Source organism: Sinocyclocheilus anshuiensis, unplaced genomic scaffold (assembly GCF_001515605.1).
Source record: "Sinocyclocheilus anshuiensis isolate Anshui unplaced genomic scaffold, SAMN03320099.WGS_v1.1 scaffold758, whole genome shotgun sequence".
Classification (NCBI taxonomy): domain Eukaryota; kingdom Metazoa; phylum Chordata; class Actinopteri; order Cypriniformes; family Cyprinidae; genus Sinocyclocheilus; species Sinocyclocheilus anshuiensis.
The window spans coordinates 266,960-286,445 of record NW_015548126.1 but is presented as its reverse complement, the minus strand read 5'-3'; the positions used below and the strand labels follow the sequence as shown (position 1 = coordinate 286,445).

The following is a 19,486-nucleotide window of genomic DNA, read 5'->3' as shown; positions in this document are numbered from 1 at the left end:
ACCTCCCTGCTCCGCCATGGCTTCCCGTGCTCCCTACTCCGCCATGGCCTCCTGAACTGCCTGCACCGCCATGGCGCCCCGAGCTGCCTACTCCGCCAGGGCGCCCTGAACTGCCTGATCCGCCATGGCCCCCTGAGCTCCCTGATCCGCCCTCGAGGCCTCCCGTGTCTCCGTCCTGTACCAGCCTCCAGGGCGCCCACCCCTTGTTACGGTGCGGGACGCGCCTTCCGGGAGGGGGGAGTTATGTCAGTGTTGTGGACTTGTGGTTCCTTGTTTTACCCCTGTCTTAGTTCCTGTTTTCCTTATTTGGTCTTTCCTGTTCCTGCCCTCGTTGTGTGAATTCATATCCAGCTGTGTTTGATTCATTAGTTCTTGTGTTTGTATCCCTTTGTTCGTTGAATTAAATTCTAGTTAAAGTATTCTCCAGCATCTCCTCGTTCCTCCCAAGTGAAACGTGACAAGTAGCAAGTTCCAGTACTTGCTTGCAGCAGCAGCAATAATCTACAACTACAGAAATAACCAACAGCATCAGCAATATATATATATATATATATATTCAAATATTAAAAAAGTTAAAGGCCAAAATTAGAAAAATTAGACAATGCAATAAAACAAAAAGTACAAGTAAAAAAGACATACAGACATTAAGGTTTTGTTTTTTTTTTTTACATTTTTAGCACTATAAAAGCAGCATGTGAACCTTTTTGCCAAACAAGGATTACCCTATACATATAGACTATGGAAATCCAGAACAAACCAGAAAGGTTTAAAATAAACTGAACTGAAATGCTTCTACTTCTCATTGCTCAAATACAGTGTTTATTTTACCGCTGAGATTAACAAATGCATACATAAGAGCAGTATTTCTTGGGCTTTAGGAGTTTCACGGCACTTTGATCCAACAGGATAAGGGATAAATCCCGAACCCATGAAGAACCAGCAGTTCTTTATCAAATAGATTAGGAGATGAGCTTTACTATTTAGGCATTATGGGAGATTTGGTCACAAAGTGTCACAGTTCTAATGTGTTGCATCTCTATTCCATTTACTCTGCCAAGTGACTATGTAGAGAGGTGGGTAAATGGTAAATCCGCTCATGCTGGAATGGATGATAAAGTCATATGTAATTCCATTCCTTCTTGCAGTAGCAATCGTTTCAAGTCCTGTGACTTGCATATAATTTCTAAAACTTACGTAGACACAATTGTTTTTCCTTTCATCCAACAGAGACAAAAGACAGTGACCAGAAATGACTGGGGAGAGAGAAGGAATGTGATCTGGACTCAATCCTGCATGACCAGCACGTCAGGAGCACGTGTGCTAACCGCTGTGATACACATAAGCTTTTATGGTTAAGATCTAGTTTTATCAACCCCCACCTTTTGTTGTCTTTGTTCGTGTCCTCCTGCTTGCTTCTGAATGTCAGAGGTCTCATCTAATGGAAAACCAGGCTGTACGTTATTGACTGACACGAGAAAGCTGGATCAGTAGCAGATAACTGAGGGTCAGATTGAGGAGTCAAACCCAAACAGTCAAACCCAATCCTCTTTAAGGCCTGGAGGAGGAGGATAATGTCTAATTAGGGATTTACTTTAAGATACACAAGTAATTACACTACTGACGACAACAACAAAAACAGATAATACAAGCACACAGAATGAAAAACAACAGCTGATATGTTTTCTTTCAGGTGGGCCACCATAGTGGTAATCTAACTGACAAAGATGTTCAATGACAAAGTGTTTTTTTTTTTATCTTGTCAATGATAACACAAGAAAAACTAACACTGCAAGACATTAAATCACTAGAAAAAAGAAAAAGGTAAGGTAAATTGAAAATGCTGAGTTATTAAGTCAAATAAATAAATATTATTTAAATGTAATTAAAATTGAATATAGTAAATTAATCAAATAAATTATGCACACATGCATACATATGTAAACTAAATGGACTAAAACTAATTGAATTAAATTGAAATTAATCCAATTTGAAGGGTAAAAAAGAAAAATGTTACAAAATGACACTAATGCCATGGTCCACCATTAGGTCTAAATCACAATAAAATTTTACAACTGAAATTACAATTGAATTAAAAAAGTGAATATATATTCACACACATTATTCATGTATTTATATACTTGCACTTTCTCTATACACACACACACAGAGAGAGAGATACATAAATAATTAATTAATTTAATTAAACATTAAAAAAAATCTATATTACTGCATTGTTCGACCAATAGGTCTAAAAAACAAAACAATAAAGGGCACACTCTCATGGTGAAAATACAGATTTACTCCACTTAGAAATGCTATTTCCAACCCTAAATGCACAAGAAAATCCATTATCAGCTAAGTCTTTTTTAAACACAAGCCACTTGATTACAAAAAAAGCTACAAAAGAATGTAGTTGGCAGAAACCACCCTATGCTCAATCTAATTAGCTTTTTGGCAGCTTGGTAGATTTTCAAAAGTGGAAAATAACAAAAATGTCACGCATTCATCTTTTTATTATCATTGTTATTATTATCATTTCGGGCAGACAAACTTTGGGATTTCAAGCTTATTCTAACAAGTCTGAAAGACTATAAACACTCTCCTTCTCTCTTGATAAACTGTTATTGTTGATCCAATAATTAAAAGCACATCGACTCTTGAGGCCTGCTTCCAGCTCTTATTCCGGACACTTCACTGGGATGCACGAGTATGTGATTCTGTCGACTGCTGTGTTTATGTTGGGGAGTGTAAAGCAGGCATCAGGGCAATGTGCTCCAGGACATCAGCCTCGCCAGCAAATCTGCCCCTGATTCCCAGACCCCGTCCAAACCGCCCACCCACCCCCTTTTATCAAAATAGGTCACTTCCAAGTGAAGCCAGTTGGCAAAGAAAAGAAAACAGACTTTCTAAACTAAAATAAACAACAAATGTAAGGGGAAAAGGAGGTATGAAGAAGATCAGATTCCAAATTGTCTCTTTTATTCGCGACTTTGTTGTCTAAACCCCTGCTGAAATTCCGAGGATGTGATCTGCAGCGGAAGGAATTTTGCTGGTGGGGAATGAGAGCAGCATTGTCTTTAGGCAGGTTGTTAGAAAAGAAAGCCCAACATAGCCTACATACAGCCAGCCCACAGTGAGCGCGTGTAATCCACCCAAGACATAAGCTGGAGGGAGGGATGTAATTGAAGCTGCCTTGACAGGAGCAAGGAAACACAAGATTGGAGATTTGGAAAGGATGGAGGGGGGACCCGGCTGCGGATGGGTGTGTATGTGCGTGTTCTGTGGTCACAAGAAACAGCAGATGGTTCATTTCCTGTGTTGATTTGGGGGGCAAGACAGACAAAGCTGATGATGACTCGTTGGGCTAGAATACGGAAGTCCATGAAGCCAGACGCTAGCAAGCCAAATACCTCCACATACTCACGGACATTTCCACACGCAGGGAGATATCTTACAAATTTTTGTGTGGTTTGTGCTTAATAAAAAAAAAAACTATGTGGAATTAAAAAAAATAGATTGTTTTCTCTTTGAATAAAGTTGTTTTTTACCCATCTGGCAAATAATTTCTTTATTTGAAAATGTCATTTTGCTTCAAATAAATGTGTTATTTTAATAATGCTGAGATATTTATACTGGAAAACGAAAAAAGACTGAGCAAAAAACAAATAATGCTGTGAATGTCTTTATTTAAAACCTTTTGAAGTGCTTAAAATCTAGGAAGTAGTTTAAGGGGCCGTTCACACAGAACGCATCTTAGCATCTAAAAACACGAGACGCAACACTCAGGAATGTTGTTTTAAAAAGTGCAGTGCAGAATGCCTCCTCCGTCATGTTGCCGTCAAATAAAACTACTGTAAATAAAAGCTCTCAAAGCTTGCCCCACCTCTGGTGTCTTCTGATTGGTCCATTGTTTTGGAACTGATGAGAAGGCACTGCGTGTAATAGTTGAGATTATTTTAACTTGACACAGCATCTTAAAAATGTTCCACTCATGTGCAAGACGCTGCAAAAGATGAAAGATGCAAGTGCAATGGCCATGCATGTCCGTCTAGTGTGTTTACATAGAAAAACAACGGAAACAGCACATTGAAATGGAAAAACGAGTTCTGTGTGAACAGACCCTAAGAGGTGTTAAAGCTGGTTTGATACTCACATGGTCCAGTTTAAATTCAAGACCATTAAACACAGGTAAACGCTATGTAAATAATATTTTATTTGTGAAAACATGACTTTTCACATTTAGCTTTAAAGGGGTCATAGGATGCTACATGCACTTTTACAAGTTGTTTGAACTGAAATGTGTGTTGGCAGTGTGTGTACACAACCACCGTATAATGATAAAAAATACACCCAGTGTTTTATTTTTAATCTGGTTAAATGTTTTCCCCTTTCTCAAATCGAGCCGATCTCAGATGCCTGTCTCTGTGACGTCACACAGACAGGCCCCTCCCACGATAGTTTGATTGACAGTAGCGTTTCAGCACAGACTGGACTGGTGTCTTAGTGACTGTCATCAGTCTGCCATTGTTTCCGCTGGAGCAGATGTAGGCAAGAATGACTCCTAAGCGATTGAGGTGTTCTGTTGTTGGATGTAATAATGAACATAGCAGTCGTCATTTACTCCCGACATCTGAGCCGCTGAAGACGCAGAAGATTACATATGTTTCTGAAGGGAATGCGCCCCCAATCTACCTAAATGCGTCTATGTTCACACAAATCATTCATGATCCAGCCTCATCTACAGAAGAAGTGAGTATAATGTTTTGTAATGAATCTTTGCAAATCGCCTTTCCTAATAAGGGGTCAGCAGAGCTCATTAACATTTAAAGGAAAATGCTACAAAAACGGCTTGATCTGAAAAAAGCTGTTTTTGACAGGGTAAAAAAAGTGTTTTTTACACTACCATTGAGAAATTTTAACCAAACTATGTTACAGACTTTTCATTAAGACCCTAAAGAATCATATCAACTTGTGGAAAATTGGCATCCTATGACCCCTTTAAAAGGAAAATATCTAACTAAATTCCAATTTTAGGAAAACATATATATGCACAAGACTTCACAAAACATCTTCAATATGTCTGATATCAACATGCAGTGAAAGATATAATGTGAAGCACTTCTAAAGCTCTCCTAATAAGTAAGAATTCTGCTAAAACTGGCCTTTTCCTTTTTTCTTTCTTGACTTTTTTGCATTTGTCAACACTAAAACACTGACAAATTGAGGTATGTATTTATTCACAAAATCAGGGAAACACCCCTCTATCACACACAGTCACAGGAGATGCATTTTTTTAAATGCATGTTACTGCCAGGTGTAAACAGCAGTGTGTCTCGCCCGACAACATGTGATCGGATCACCCGAGCCAGATGTTACTAGGAGGTGTAAACAGGGCAGAGCAGCGTCTCTGGGCAGAATAATGAAAGTGATACCCTGGTGATTTTGCCAAGTAGGACATGTTCTTGGATCAACATCTTTGTTAGTCCAGGAACAACATTCCTATAAGCCAATCATGTCAAGGAAAGGGAAGGTTTATGGCTTTGAATACAGTTCTTATCAATAATTTCTAATTATTATTCCCCTCAGATTACAGTTTATGGCAATGCGTGGTTAGGGATGGATTTAGTACTTTTCTTTAAGAAAGGACCAACAAAATACCCTGACCCAGGAACACATCCAACTTTGCAAAAATCACAGTAAATTGGGTAGTAAGTTGAGAGCAATGCATTGTGGGATACTGTGTCTTCTGCACTTCTATCAAATGTACTTGATTATTTGGATATTTCATGTAGCCAACAGTTCATAACATACATATTGCAAAATACGTATTATAGTACAGTATAGTATAGCATAGTCAGTGCTGGGTAGTAACTGATTACATGTAATCTGGATTATGTAATCAAATTCCAAGTATTTGTAAATAGACTATATTGCATTTTTAAATGCTTATAATCAGATTACAGTAAATTTTTACAGATTACATGATTACCTATTATTCACAAATGATTCATAATTTGACTCGCCCTAGTTTATTTTTCTATCTTTCTTAAATTTTCCTTTCTAAAATTTTACCACTTTTATACATTTAAAAAGTCTTCCAACTTTCCATCAACTCACAAACCCCCTGTAGTTCATTCATGAACCCCAGTTTGGGAATCCCAGGCATAATGTATTGCAGGGGTTCTCAACTCTGGCCCGCAAGATCCATTTTCCTGCAAAGTTTAGCTCCAACCTTGATCAAACTCAGCTACCTGTAACTTTCTAGAGAGCCCGAAGACCTTGATGTGTTTGATTAGGGTTGTAGCTTAACTCTGCAGGAAATGGATCTTGAGAACCCCTGATGTATTGTTTAATTCACTTTATGATGTTAATATAGAATGGAATATATTTTAGGTCAAAAGTAATCAAAAAGTAGTCAGAATACATTACCTAATATTGTGTAATCCAATACATTGTGTTACAAACTATAAATTCCATCATGCAATTTGTAATCAGTAACAGACTCAAATTAGTAAGTAATCCACCCATCACTGCGTACCTCATAGTATATTATAGCATAATATATCCAAACATACTATATCTCACTTTCTCAATCATTCTGATCTTGTTCAATCTTACTGTGGGCTTACTGCGAAAGTGGTCCACCGGGGACCTGGCGCACTGGCACAAACGATACACTTGCCGTCTGTTTACACGCGACTCCAAGAACATACTTGAAATCAAATTACTTTCTATTTGTAGGCATGCTAACACATTAAAAAATATGCTTCATGTGGTGGATTGTTTTTGTACGTGTAAGTCAGTTGTAAGACAGCACCATCAACAACAATAACAGATCAAATAATCACAGAAGAAGCCCCGTAGACAAAGCATTCATGAACATCTGGAAATGCAGTTTGCGGATGTAACCGGCACAGGAGAGGAGTATCATTCAGGGAGATAACGATCCTCTTGATGACCAGAGATATAATGGCGGTGGTGATGATGACGGTTATTGTTCTTTGTTGTCTTTTTTGCAGCTGTAAGGAGGCAGTGAAAATCGATCCCCGAGTCTCAGCTTGCCGCCGGGCTCTGAGGAAGACTGCAGCACTGAGAGAGAGAGCGAGATAAAGGAAAAGAGGGACGATAAAAGATAGCAGGAGATAGACTGATCCTTTTCTCCTCCTTCTGTCTCCTCCCTTCATTTGATGGCTGGCCTGCAGCTCTGATTGCCATCTGCCGCTAGTTTAATTGATCTCGGTCACGCTTCCACGCGAGCCGGGATTAGCGCTTATCAGAGTGGATGGGGGGTTTCTTGGGGTAAGATCGCGTTTGCTGATGATCAGACCCTGTCACCCTCTTCGAAACCGATCCGGTATGTATGTGTGTCTAAGAGCGGGCCTTGAGCTCGGGGATTAGTCTCCTTCAGTGTCGATAGCGTGCGATGGACGTGTACGCGTGCGTACATGAGAATTCTTGGCCAGTCCAGTGGCTATTTATGGGCCTCGGCGGAGCTGTGGCTATGTCTTTAATCACCGGCTGTTATATTGACCTGATTTACAGGACAAACACTTCATCTTGTGGACCAGAGATGGACTACAAACAGAAGGGGGTCCCACTGGGGCGGTGGTTTGTGAACAACTGGAACAGCAAATGTTGATTGTGACTTCCTTACCTAAAGAGACAAAACCGACAATTTTTCCTCCCTTCCAGATTCCGACTTCTCTCCAGACTCTGTAATGACGTTAATGAGGAGACTCCAGGGCTGATAAGGTCACTCAAAGCGCAGGTTCAAACGTACCGAGTCGGCATGCGTCCCTGCACCTCCCGTGACTCGGGCGCTGGAATTAAACTTTCAGCCAGGCCAATTTTCAAAGCCCTCATACTCTGTTGCCAAATGCCAGAGCCACTTCAAACACGTCTGATGGAGAGGCAGCGAGAGAGGGGAGGGGGAAAAAACACGACAGCTGGCAAAACTGGTGCAGCTTCAAACCGAATGAGGGGACAGTCTTTATGCCTAAGAGGGATGGCAAATCCCTGGCTTTACTGCGGAACAGGGGATGTTAGGGATTTCTCTATCAAACGGCAACAGTACAGAGGCAGGCTGGGAACAAAGGTTTTTTTTATAACAGGGAAACGTTCAGTATCAAAGGGGGCACAGCAAGACACGGACCGCTTTTTGGACCAGCAAGACTGACAGATCTCTTTAGCGTAATGACTGTTTGTTCTGTCTTTTCTGTTTTATGTTTTTTCTTACATGGCAAGCAACCCTTTAGGTCCAATTTGCATGTAAGTCTACTGAGAAGACAGGAAGCAGACCCCGGAGGGCCGCAAACAAAGAGCAGGGTAAGGAGGAAATGGGGCAAATTGTGCGACCCCCTCGGTTCCCTTGTCACCCCGGTGGCGTTTATCGCTCAGGACATGACAGACAGGAGACCTTAAGCTAAAGAGTCGCCTTAGTCATCATTCATCTCCACTTTCCATTTCAAGACAAGTCACTCTGAGGATAACGGATGAATCAAGGATATCCGGCAGTTCCATCGTGGCGTATGTCTGGAGGAAAGGGAGGTGCCGTCACGCAAACAAGACTTACGCATCAATGACAGCCATGTCCAAGTTTACACATGGCCATAAAATGCAACATAATCGCTACAGACAGAACACGTCTTTTCCTGCTGGTGTGCTTCAATGAAAGCAATCAGGCTGTGTTTGATCACAGAGCCCTTGTTCGTGTGGCTAAATAACAATTGACTGGCTATTGATTGTCAGATGCTGAAACAAATTAAATTAAATCTGCTTTATGACTCCCTATATAAACCATTTCCACTTGAGGTCCAATATATGTGACTAATACGTTTAAGCAACAAACAGTCTTTACATTCACACACACACACAGCGGCTGCACGATTTCACTATAAAAGCATATTTATGAGTGTATCAAACCATCCAGCCATACATACAATTGCCTCTCCATTCCACAGCTTGCATACACATATCAAGAGTTAAAAGTTGGGAGTTTTGCTTGAGTCCCACTTGTCCAATTTGACTCAATGTGACCTGCTCAATCATTCTGAGTCACTCTGACCTAGAAACACATTTTGAGTGCAAAAACACTGCAAGTTTTATGTACTATAGTAAAAGAGGAAGTCTAATAATTAGTAAGTCAGTATTCTAATTATAAAGTTATTTTAGTGGCATGCCAAACTGTTACTGAACTATAAATCTTTAATGAATAGAAAGATAGAGGTAGAAAAAAGGAGGCTGCTTATTTGTCACCTACAGATTTAGTATGGACACCGAGATATTAGATTCTGGTATCGTACCGAAGCCAAAATTGTTGTATTGAGCCAATACTAAATAGAATGACAGAACAATAGGCCTATACATACAAATTTAATACAAATACAGTACAAATATAAATGTAAATGCAATGAATAACACTGAAATACTTCATCCAAAAAAAAAAAAATAAACTTTTTTTTTGCTAAATGTCACATTTCTTGAAACGGCTGAAAATGATGGCGCATACCACACATAAAATATAGCTACCCATACAAGTTTATAAATAGACATTTAAACTGTCCTTCCCCAACAGAATAAAATCACGCACAAATAGCCAGAGAGCTGGTATATTGGGTCATATTCTGCAAGAAGGCGTGCATGTAGGTTTACGTAACCAACCCCACTGAGAGCTGGGAATTTGGAGCTCTGGTTGCTAACAAAAAGCACCAGGCTGGCATATTGGACACTGCCAACTGAACAATCAGCGATCACTTTCCACGCTGGCACTTTCCTCTCTCCATCTCTCCTAATGTCTGCAACATGCCAGCTGCTTTGCTAAATAAGCAGTGCAGAGGAACACACACACAGAGACTCGGTTCCACACTTTGTACCTGAGCCCAAAAGAGGATGCATAGGCATTGAGCTCTGTAATGGTGAGTGAGGGAATCTGGGAATGAGCATCCAAATGCCTCACAATGTGAACAGATACGTTGAAAGTATAAAAAGCATGTTGTCACACATACTTCTTATTTTGGCGTTCATGTGTTTGTATATACAGTCAATGAAAGCATCCACTAATGAGCGAAAATGCATTTCGTCTACGAATAAGTACAAACAGGCAGATCTCAGTTTAAGCTACATTAGAAAAAACACAAGTCTCGATAGACTGAGCAGCCATCGATGTGGCTCCACGCACATAGTGGCATGAGCAGATGGCAAAACAGATGATCCGCTCCCGTTTGCCCCTCCACCGTCCATATTTATTTTACACTGACTGGCTCCGGGTTTCCCTCAGCCTACATACACTCCGACTCCACCAGCAAATCCACACCGCTTACCGCAACCTCTGATTAGAAGACAAAAGAAGTGTGAAGAAGAGAAAGAGTGAAATGAAAGTCAACAGAGACAACTGCTATACATGAAGCCCAAGCCAACACAAACACACATTCATGAATAAAAAATAAAATAAATTCCTGGCTTGCCCAATGGCCAGCCATCAAAGTTCTTAAATAACTTAATATTGATCAAAGCAAGCAGCAAATCCATGAGTTGTTCTGAGCAACTGATCATGAGCAAAGTTCGGGTCGATTGCGTCCGGCGTGATTTATACAGCTTCCTGGAGTGCCGATAAATGAGTGGACTGATTGGCCGGCGAAAGGAGGAGGAAGAGGAGGAGGAATGAACTTGACAGTTTACTCCTTTTGATCTTGCGGTACTTCCTCTGGAAATGAGAACGCTTGCCTCAGACAAATCCTCAGCAAGACATCTCATTTGGCTTGGGAATTCACCAAAGCATAGAGGCTGAAAATTGGTCTTCATCTCAGCAGCTTAATGGAACCCCTGCTTTTTTTTGTCATCCAGGCGAAAGGAGAGCATCAATTGTCACAGTCTGATCCATGATGTTCATCACTGTGCTGTCTTCACTTTTGTTCATTCTGCAGCAAAGTTAATGTCAGCATCTATTTTTTGGACAATGCATCTACCATCTAAACAGAAACCACCCCCATGCCGGCTTTTTTGAGGATGTCTCTGAATATTCAGATCCTGGCTTGAGAGGACTTGGCAGCTTTCCTCCGCACTGACTGAAATTGCGGTTGATCATCGGAAGTGACATGGTGGGTGTCCCTCAAGGCCTTTGGCTGAGTGAGCAACTCAATTAAAAGCGGACTGTGGGGGCTCTCGCGGTGGCACATTACCCCACCCCGCCCCGCCCCAAACCGTCCTCGGGTGAGCCTGGCATGCTCGTAGCCCTCATCTGGAGCTCAGCTGACCATTTGCTCCAGTTCACTGACTCAAGATGACTCAGTGCCTGACTAGACCCTATGATCACATCGTATCACATGCACGCTCAGATATCACTCACAAACACACATTCGCATTCACAGTGCAGCAGATGTCTGTTTAGTCCTATTCAATGCTTGTCCCCCAGGGTGCGTGCGCCAACATCCGCGGAGTTTTCCAAAGGCAATCTGCTCTGTTTGGAAGCCATCTTAATGATCGCCGACAAAGCGCAGAAGACGTATCGGAGGGAGTCTTCACTTTGGTCCAAAGGTATATGGCCTAAAATCAGTGATACACAGAAGTTGGTGGGCCACCATTAGAGACCCAAAACTATTTAGATGCGACAAACAGTCCAGCACCATCATTAGAAGGCCTTGGATTGAGGAGGAAAGAGTCAACAACAAGTACTAAACAAGCAGCTGCCATGGTGCAAGGTTGGGAGCTTGTTAAAGCTGAGAAAAATAATGTGGCTTCATTTGTAGGATGGAAGCAGTCGTGTGGTGGAGATGGTGGAAATGAGGACAGGATTGATTTTTACAAAACTGTGGTGTGCTAGCATGCTCTCACCTACATAAACTATTACACATTAGATACTGAAAATCCTGCATTATTTTGTCCTTGTTCTGAAGTAGCACAAATAACAATTTAGGTCATTTTTTGGGGAATATAACAGTCAAAAGTTGTTTACTCACTAGTCAACAAATTCATTGGGAGTGCAATTATGCAATGGTTCTAATGAGTACAATGCGAAAGGAGGAAGCAAAGGGTATACAACTGGAAAAATAATTAGAAAATCGAGTAATTAGAAGTAATAAGATTTCATTGGGCCATAGACCCTTTTATATTAATGCCCCTGAGCCAGTAGCTTATTTCAAATTGAATTATTATAATAAAAAGAAAAGGAAAGATATTAAAAGATCTAAGGCATATTCCACAAACTAGTTAAACGTTTTGTTCAGCCCAGAGGCTTAGTGCATATGTCGTTACGTATCCGGTTACTTTACCTCATGAATAATCCGTAGACTTTGTTTACTGCCAGGTGAAGCAGGGTGTCATGCATCTCTCAGCCATCAAGGTGTCCTATCAAAGAATTGAGTCTGGGCTACGTGTTTGATTGATGCGCGCTGTCAAAAGCATGGGGTGCTCGCAAGCGTCATTGTTCAAGTTGTTTTTGTCTGAGCCTCTCAGTCTCTGACCCTGAAGAAGACATAACAGGGCCGTGACCAGCAGGGGCAAGCACCTTTATAAAACCACGCGGACAGTGACTCAGATGTCCCCACCGACTCAAACACATCTATCAATCTCGGTCCGTCTGCCGTAGGGGCTGTCAGCCTAGCTACTCTCTGTATCTCTGTCTCTGCGCGTCTCTCCTTGTATCTTTCTCCTTCATTCGATCACCCGACTCTGACAAAGGGCTTTGTTCTCAGGAAGCCACAGGACTTCTTGTCCACCTCACTTACTGCAAACGGCTGTAAAGCATATTGAGGTTGATGATGACGCAGGGCTGTGGCCACTGAAAATTTAATTGTGAACGCCTTATAAATTTCAAATCAATTCCTGAATTTGATTTAGAATTAGAATATATGGTTTTTGACAGTTTTTAAAATAAGTAAAAATCTGTTCCATCCAGAAGTTTTATAGGCCTTATGTGCAGAATGATAAATAAAACTATAGAACCATACATTAAACGATAAACATAACCACAGATAGAATAAACAGAATGGTTAGACAGAACCATAGACCATTATATAGAATGAGTTAGGTGGAACCATAAATCGAACCATAGATAGAACGATAATTAGACAGAACCTTATATTGAACCATAGATAGAACAATAGCTAGACAGAACCATAGCTAGAACGAGTTAGAACTATAGAATAAGAGTTAGAACCATAGATAGAACAATAGTTAGATAAAACCATACATAAAACCATAAACAGAACCACAGATAGATTCAACCATAGTTGGATAATTTAGATAGTTAGATACAGACTGATAGGATGATAGACAGAACCATAGACAGAATGATAGGTAGATAGAACCATAGTTAGAACAATAGTTAGATAAAACTTTATATAGACAGATAGAACAATAGATATAACCATAAATCAAACGATAGCTAGAACAACTATAATGAGAGACTTCTAGAATGAAACTATAGATAGAATGATAGCTAGACCCACAGACAGAACGATAGTTAAATAGCACCACAGATAAAACCATAAATAAAAGCACAGATAGACACAACCATAGATAGAACGCTAGTTAGAATACTTAGAACCACAGACAGAACAATAGTTAGAACCATAGATAGAATGATAGTTAAAGGGGTCATCGGATGCCCATTTTCCAGAAGTTGATATGATTCTTTAGGGTCTTAATGAAAAGTCTGTAACCAGTGTTGGGTTTAATGCATTACAAGTAACGCGAGTTACGTAATCAGATTACTTTTTTTCAAGTAACTAGTAAAGTAACGCATTACTTTTTAATTTACAAGAGAATATCTGAGTTACTTTTTCAAATAAGTAACGCAAGTTACTTTTTTTCCCAATTTATTGATTGACAGCTCTTCTGTCCCCATGATGAGAGAAATCAGATGTTATTGTAGTTCTAAAACAAATATGAATATGCATTAATTCATCTCACTCACAAAAAAACAAAAACACAGATTCAGTATTCCTCATAATGAATAAAAATAATGCAACTCAGAATATGACGCAAACCTGCAATAATTAAATGTTAAACAACACAAATATCCTTTATGTATTTAATGCCATTCTATTAACCAATGTCTTTGCTTCTGACCTTCGATGAACCAGTTCAAGCGTACTAATAAGCACAAATTACTCTAGACGAACATTTGTGTCTTTTTTTATTGCTGATGTTTACTTTAGCTGCATTCATCGTGAAACTTGCTAATTAGCACATTATTAGGAAAGGTGATTTGCAAAGATTCGTTAAAAAACCTTATACTCACTTCTTCTGTAGGTGAAGCTGGATCGCTAATGATTCGTGTGAACATAGATGCATTTAGGTAGATCGGGGGGTGCATTCCCTTCAAAAACAAACGTAATTCACCGAGTCTTCAGCGGCTCAGATGTCGGGAGTAAATGACTACTGCTATGTTCATTATTACATCCAACAACAGAACACCTCAATCGCTTAGGAGTCATTCTTGTCTACATCTGCTCCAGCGGAAACAATGGCGGACTGATGACAGCTCACTCAGGGCGGGTCTAAGGTAAGACGCCAGCCCAGTCTGTGCTGAAATGCTACTGTCAATCAAACTATCGTGAGAGGGGCCTGTTTTTGTGAGACAGGCATCTGAGATCGGCTTGATTTGAGAAAGGGGTAAAGATTTTAGTAGATTTAAAAAAAAATTTTTTTAGATTTTTTTTTTTATCATTATAGGGTGGTTGTGTACACACACTGCCAACACACGTTTCAGTTCAAACAACTTGTAAAAGTGCATGTAGCATCCTATGACCCCTTTAAATAGAACCAGAGATAGAACCATATATAGATACAGCCATAGATAGAACAACAGTTGAATAGAACCATAGACAGAATGATAGTTAGATTAAAACCACAGACAGAATGATAGTTAGATAGAACCATAGATAAAAACATGAATAAAAGCACAGATAGATACAACCATTGATAAAACGCTACTTAGATAGAATGATGGTTAACCACAGATACAACCATAGATAGATACAGCCTTAGATAGAACAATAGTTGAATAGAACCATAGACAGAATGATAGAATGAACAATAGACAGATTTTATAACTAACTTTTGAAGAACACTTTATTTTTCAGAATAAATTACCAGTGCTTCTTTGAAGTCCAATTCAATATATTCTAGTTCCTGTCATTCCAATTCAGCTTCCTATGAGGTGTTCCCAATTGCATTTAAATGGAAACTCGTGAAATGAAAGAGTGTCAATTCTCCAATTCTGAATTTTGCCAAACCCTGCGAACCATCACAAAGAAGGAGCAAGACATACAAGAACAAACAAAGTCTGGTCAATGACACGTTGGTGTAGATGGAAGAGTCGTCGTCGCAAAGAGAAACAACAGCTGCTGACGGATTGGGGTCATTGTTGTGTGCTTCTACCGTGACTCCGTCCCCTCAGCATACATGATGAGCTTCATTAGAGGAGAGAGATGCGAGATGCCTCAGTTGCCGTGCAAAGTGACTGAAAATGTGAAGCAGCATCGTAAACAAGACAACTGACTAATTGTCAACCCCGCGTCCACAGGAATTAGGACCGTTCCCAAAAATAAAACGACTTTGGAAAGTGACACACATGCACATACAGTAAGTGATGTTCAGGAAGATAAGATGGGCACATCTATGATTCAGCCATCACAAAGTTGTCACTTCTCTCAGTCGACTGGGACACAAAGGGGGCCGAGGGAGACAAAAGTTGCCCGGCAGTCTATTCCGTAAAGCCAGGAAAAAGAATGTGATTGTGTTTGATTGTCTGTAGATCTCTGTTTGTGTGAGGGTATGTGTTGGACAGGGATGGAAGGACGGTTGCCTCACAGTGGTGGGACTTGTCATGCCCAAACGCTGTCAAGCGTGGACTCCAGTGACAGGCGTGTCACACCCAGGGCAAGCTGGCTCATCCCCTGCCAGGGTGAAGATTACAATGATCACTGTCTTCAGCTGCACGGAAACCACCCGGGACCCACGTCTCTGAGTTTGGAGTCTGTCGAAATACCTCTCTCAATCACCAGGCTCAGTTCTCCCTGCCGTGCTCATGAATACAAAGATTAAAGTGTTTTCCGTCAGGATGCATTACATGGAATTTGATAGGTTTTGCTGATTTGGGTAAACAGGTCAACTACCATCAAAAGCAGCATCCCGACCAAAATAAAATCTCAAAACTGACTAAAATGAAATGCTTGACATTGACAGCTTACACAAGCACACCACACAAATAGTGCTCTTCATGCAAAAGAAATTCAACACTCTAAATTGATTCCAATAAATTTGATGTTGCTAACGCAATACTTTAGTCTAAACTGAAAAAAAAACAATGTAAATGTTAAAGTAAAACACTAGGTTAACAGTAAGTTTAATTACTATATACAGTAAAAAAAAAACAATTCTAAGAGACGTTTAATTTAATTTACCGTAAAAATATTGTTACATACGGAGCCCCGCACATGGCATGCAGGAAAAAAATAGTAGGCTAAATCGTGTGCACGATTTACTATTTAGTTTCCTCGATTTATAAATTGTGTGCACGATTTACTAATTCGTTCCCTCGATTTGCTAAATCGTGCACACAATTTATAAATCGAGAGAACGAATTAGTAAATTGTGCGCACGATTTAGCAAATCGAGGGAACGAAATAGTAATCGTGTGTACTTTTTAGTACATCGAGGGAACGAATTAGTAAATTGTGTGCACAATTTATTTATTTTTTCTTGCATGTCATGCACGGGGCTCCGTAGTTACATTTACAGTTTTTCAAAGTGTAAACTGCAATGTGACATTCCCAGAATTCCCTGTGTGACACTTAGCATTTTAATTTGTTTTTCTACTTTAAATTAATGTAGATCGGGGTTTTATATTATGATTTAAATGAATGGTTACTGCATTATTTGGGTGTCATGTTTGTTACCATTTGTTACCATTTGAGTTTAAGTTCAATACATGTAACCTAAAATGTTGCTACCATATTCTTTATGGTAAAGTTCTGGCAACCACGGCTGCAACAATTATACTTATTCTTTTTTTTTTTTTTTAAAGCATAGCAAAAACAAAACGTAACATAAAATTGACCACCATGAACTACTGAATTAGAGAATGTTTTACACCTAATTAAATGTCTTTCTTTCAGAAAACGTTTCATTGAGCCAACATAATTTAGTTGGATTAGATTAAATGAATGTACCACAGTTTTAATTCAGCTTCATTAGATTTGTCAAACTCAACTTAAGGTTTATTTAATTAAATTTCTTATGCAACACATGCAAGCTAATTATACATTTCTATAAATAAATGTGATGTATGTGAAGAAAAACAAGAGACTCTTTGCTGCACTGACATTAGCACAGTACTGAATGAGTCAAGTAACATACCCCACAGTGTTTATGTAGCCGCCCACTAAGCACAAGCTCCACTCTTCAGCACAATGGGGACAACAAAACCTACTACAGACGTGAAACTTCCCTAAAAATCCAAAGTAACTGAACAAGTCTTTCCCCATTACTTACAAACACCTAATTTCAACATTCACACTTCAATCCAGTCCATGCTGGGAACTAGAAATCCAATGTCCAGTTTCATTTGTCAACTATTTGGCAACAAATATTTAAATATTCAAATATTTAAATCGTTTAAATTGCAAGAGATTGTTTACATTTTTTCATGTAGTTCCAACACAAAAACAATTCAATTTCTATTCCAATTTACAAAATGAATAAAATTTAATAATTTAAGAAATATAAAGAAAATGTTCCTTTCATTCATTGCATTTTGAGACGCATTGTATCCGTGAAGGCTACATGTGATGCCTTTGGCCAAAACAAGGCATCTTATTTGGCAGCATAATTCTGCTGCCTACTGTTTGGAATGGCCTGTAGTGTTGGTAGTGTGCCTACAATGCCTAAAAATGCTGTCTAGGTCCTCACTAGGGTTTGGAAGCATGCCTAGAAGTGTCCTTTATCTTTGTGCAGTGCACTAGTCTTCCTATGGTACACACAAGGAAACAGATTTTTTTGGCAGGTAAACGAGCCATGACATGAGTAAGCACTATTTAATGATTAGAAGTCATATGGCCAATCACAGTAGATATAAGCTTATAATATTATATCTTATATAGATTCTGCCTAATGGTAATTGTAAGATATTGTTCAAAAATAGGAATTAAAGTCATATTCAGAGACACCATTTTTACATTGTTACCAAAAAATTACTCTTTTAAACTTTCTACTCAAAGAATCATAAAAAAATGCATTACACAGTTACAACAAAAATATTAAGCAGCACAACCATTTTCAACATTGATAATGATAAGAAATGTTTATTGAGCAGCAGCTGAGTATATTGAAAACTCAGCTATGCCATCACATGGATGAATTACAGTTTTAAATGTATTAAATAGAAATAGAAATTGTAATTTTACTTCACAATATCACTGTTTTTACTGTATTTTTATTCAAATAAATAGAGTTCTTTTGAAAACATAAAAAATAACCTCTAAACTTTGTAATATAGGTGCAAATATAAGAAAGAAGCAAATTGTGAAATATAAAGTCGCAATTATGAGAAATACATTTACATTTATTTATTTAGCAGACGCTTTTAACCAAAGCGACTTACAATTGGGGAATACATCAAGCGATTCATCTTAAAGAGGCAAACAGACACAGGAAGTGCTCGTCATACCAAGTTTCAAGCATGGTTGAAATAAGTACAAGCTAGACAGAGAAAGATGAAACAAAAGAAAAAATATATATTTTTTTTTTTAGGATGAAGTCAGATAGTGACAAAAGAGGTGAGTTTTCAGCTGTCGCTTGAAAAATGTCAGGGAATCAGCATTCCGGATAGGGGTTGGAAGATCATTCCCCCAGCCAGTAATGGTAAACGAAAATGTTCTGGAAAGTGATTTTGTGCCTCTTTGTGATGGTACCACGAGGCGTCGCTCACTAGTGGATCTCAGACATCTGGAGGGGATGTAGATTCGTAAGAGTGAGTGGAAGTAGGCAGGTGCTGAGCCTGAGGCTTTTCTATATGCAAGCATCAGTGTCTTGAACTTGATGTGAGCCATAACCAGCAGCCAGTGAAGGGAGATAAACAGAGGTGTGACGTGGGCTCTTTTGGACTCGTTAAAGACCAGTCGTGCCGCTGCATTCTGAATCATTTGTAAAGGTTTGACTGTGCATGATGGAAGTCCAGTCAGAAGAGCATTGCAGCAGTCCAGCCTAGAAATGACAAGGGCCTGGACAATAAGTTGTGCAGCATGCTCCATTAGGAAGGGCCTGATCTTTCTGATGTTGTGCAATGCAAACCTGCAAGATCAAGGAGTTTTTGCAATGTGGTCTTTGAAAGTCAGCTGGTCATCAAAGATTACACCAAGATTTCTGACCGAACTTGATGGGGTAATAGTTGATTAACCGAACTGGACGGTGAAGTCATGGTGTAGATTTGGAGTGGAAGGGAAGACAAGAAGCTCAGTCTTTGCCAGGTTGAGCTGTAGGTGAT

The 19,486-nt window shown here is 39.4% G+C and overlaps 1 long non-coding RNA gene across 1 annotated transcript in view; it reads right to left on the bottom strand.

Moving 5' to 3' along the window:
* The window catches only part of LOC107704707 (uncharacterized), a 48,790-nt gene that overhangs the window by 6,273 nt on the left and 23,031 nt on the right, over nt 1–19,486 (bottom strand). Inside the window, exon 2 of the long non-coding RNA XR_001635996.1 lies at nt 1,380–1,555. This is a non-coding gene — a long non-coding RNA (uncharacterized LOC107704707). The remainder of the gene's footprint in view (nt 1–1,379; nt 1,556–19,486) is intronic.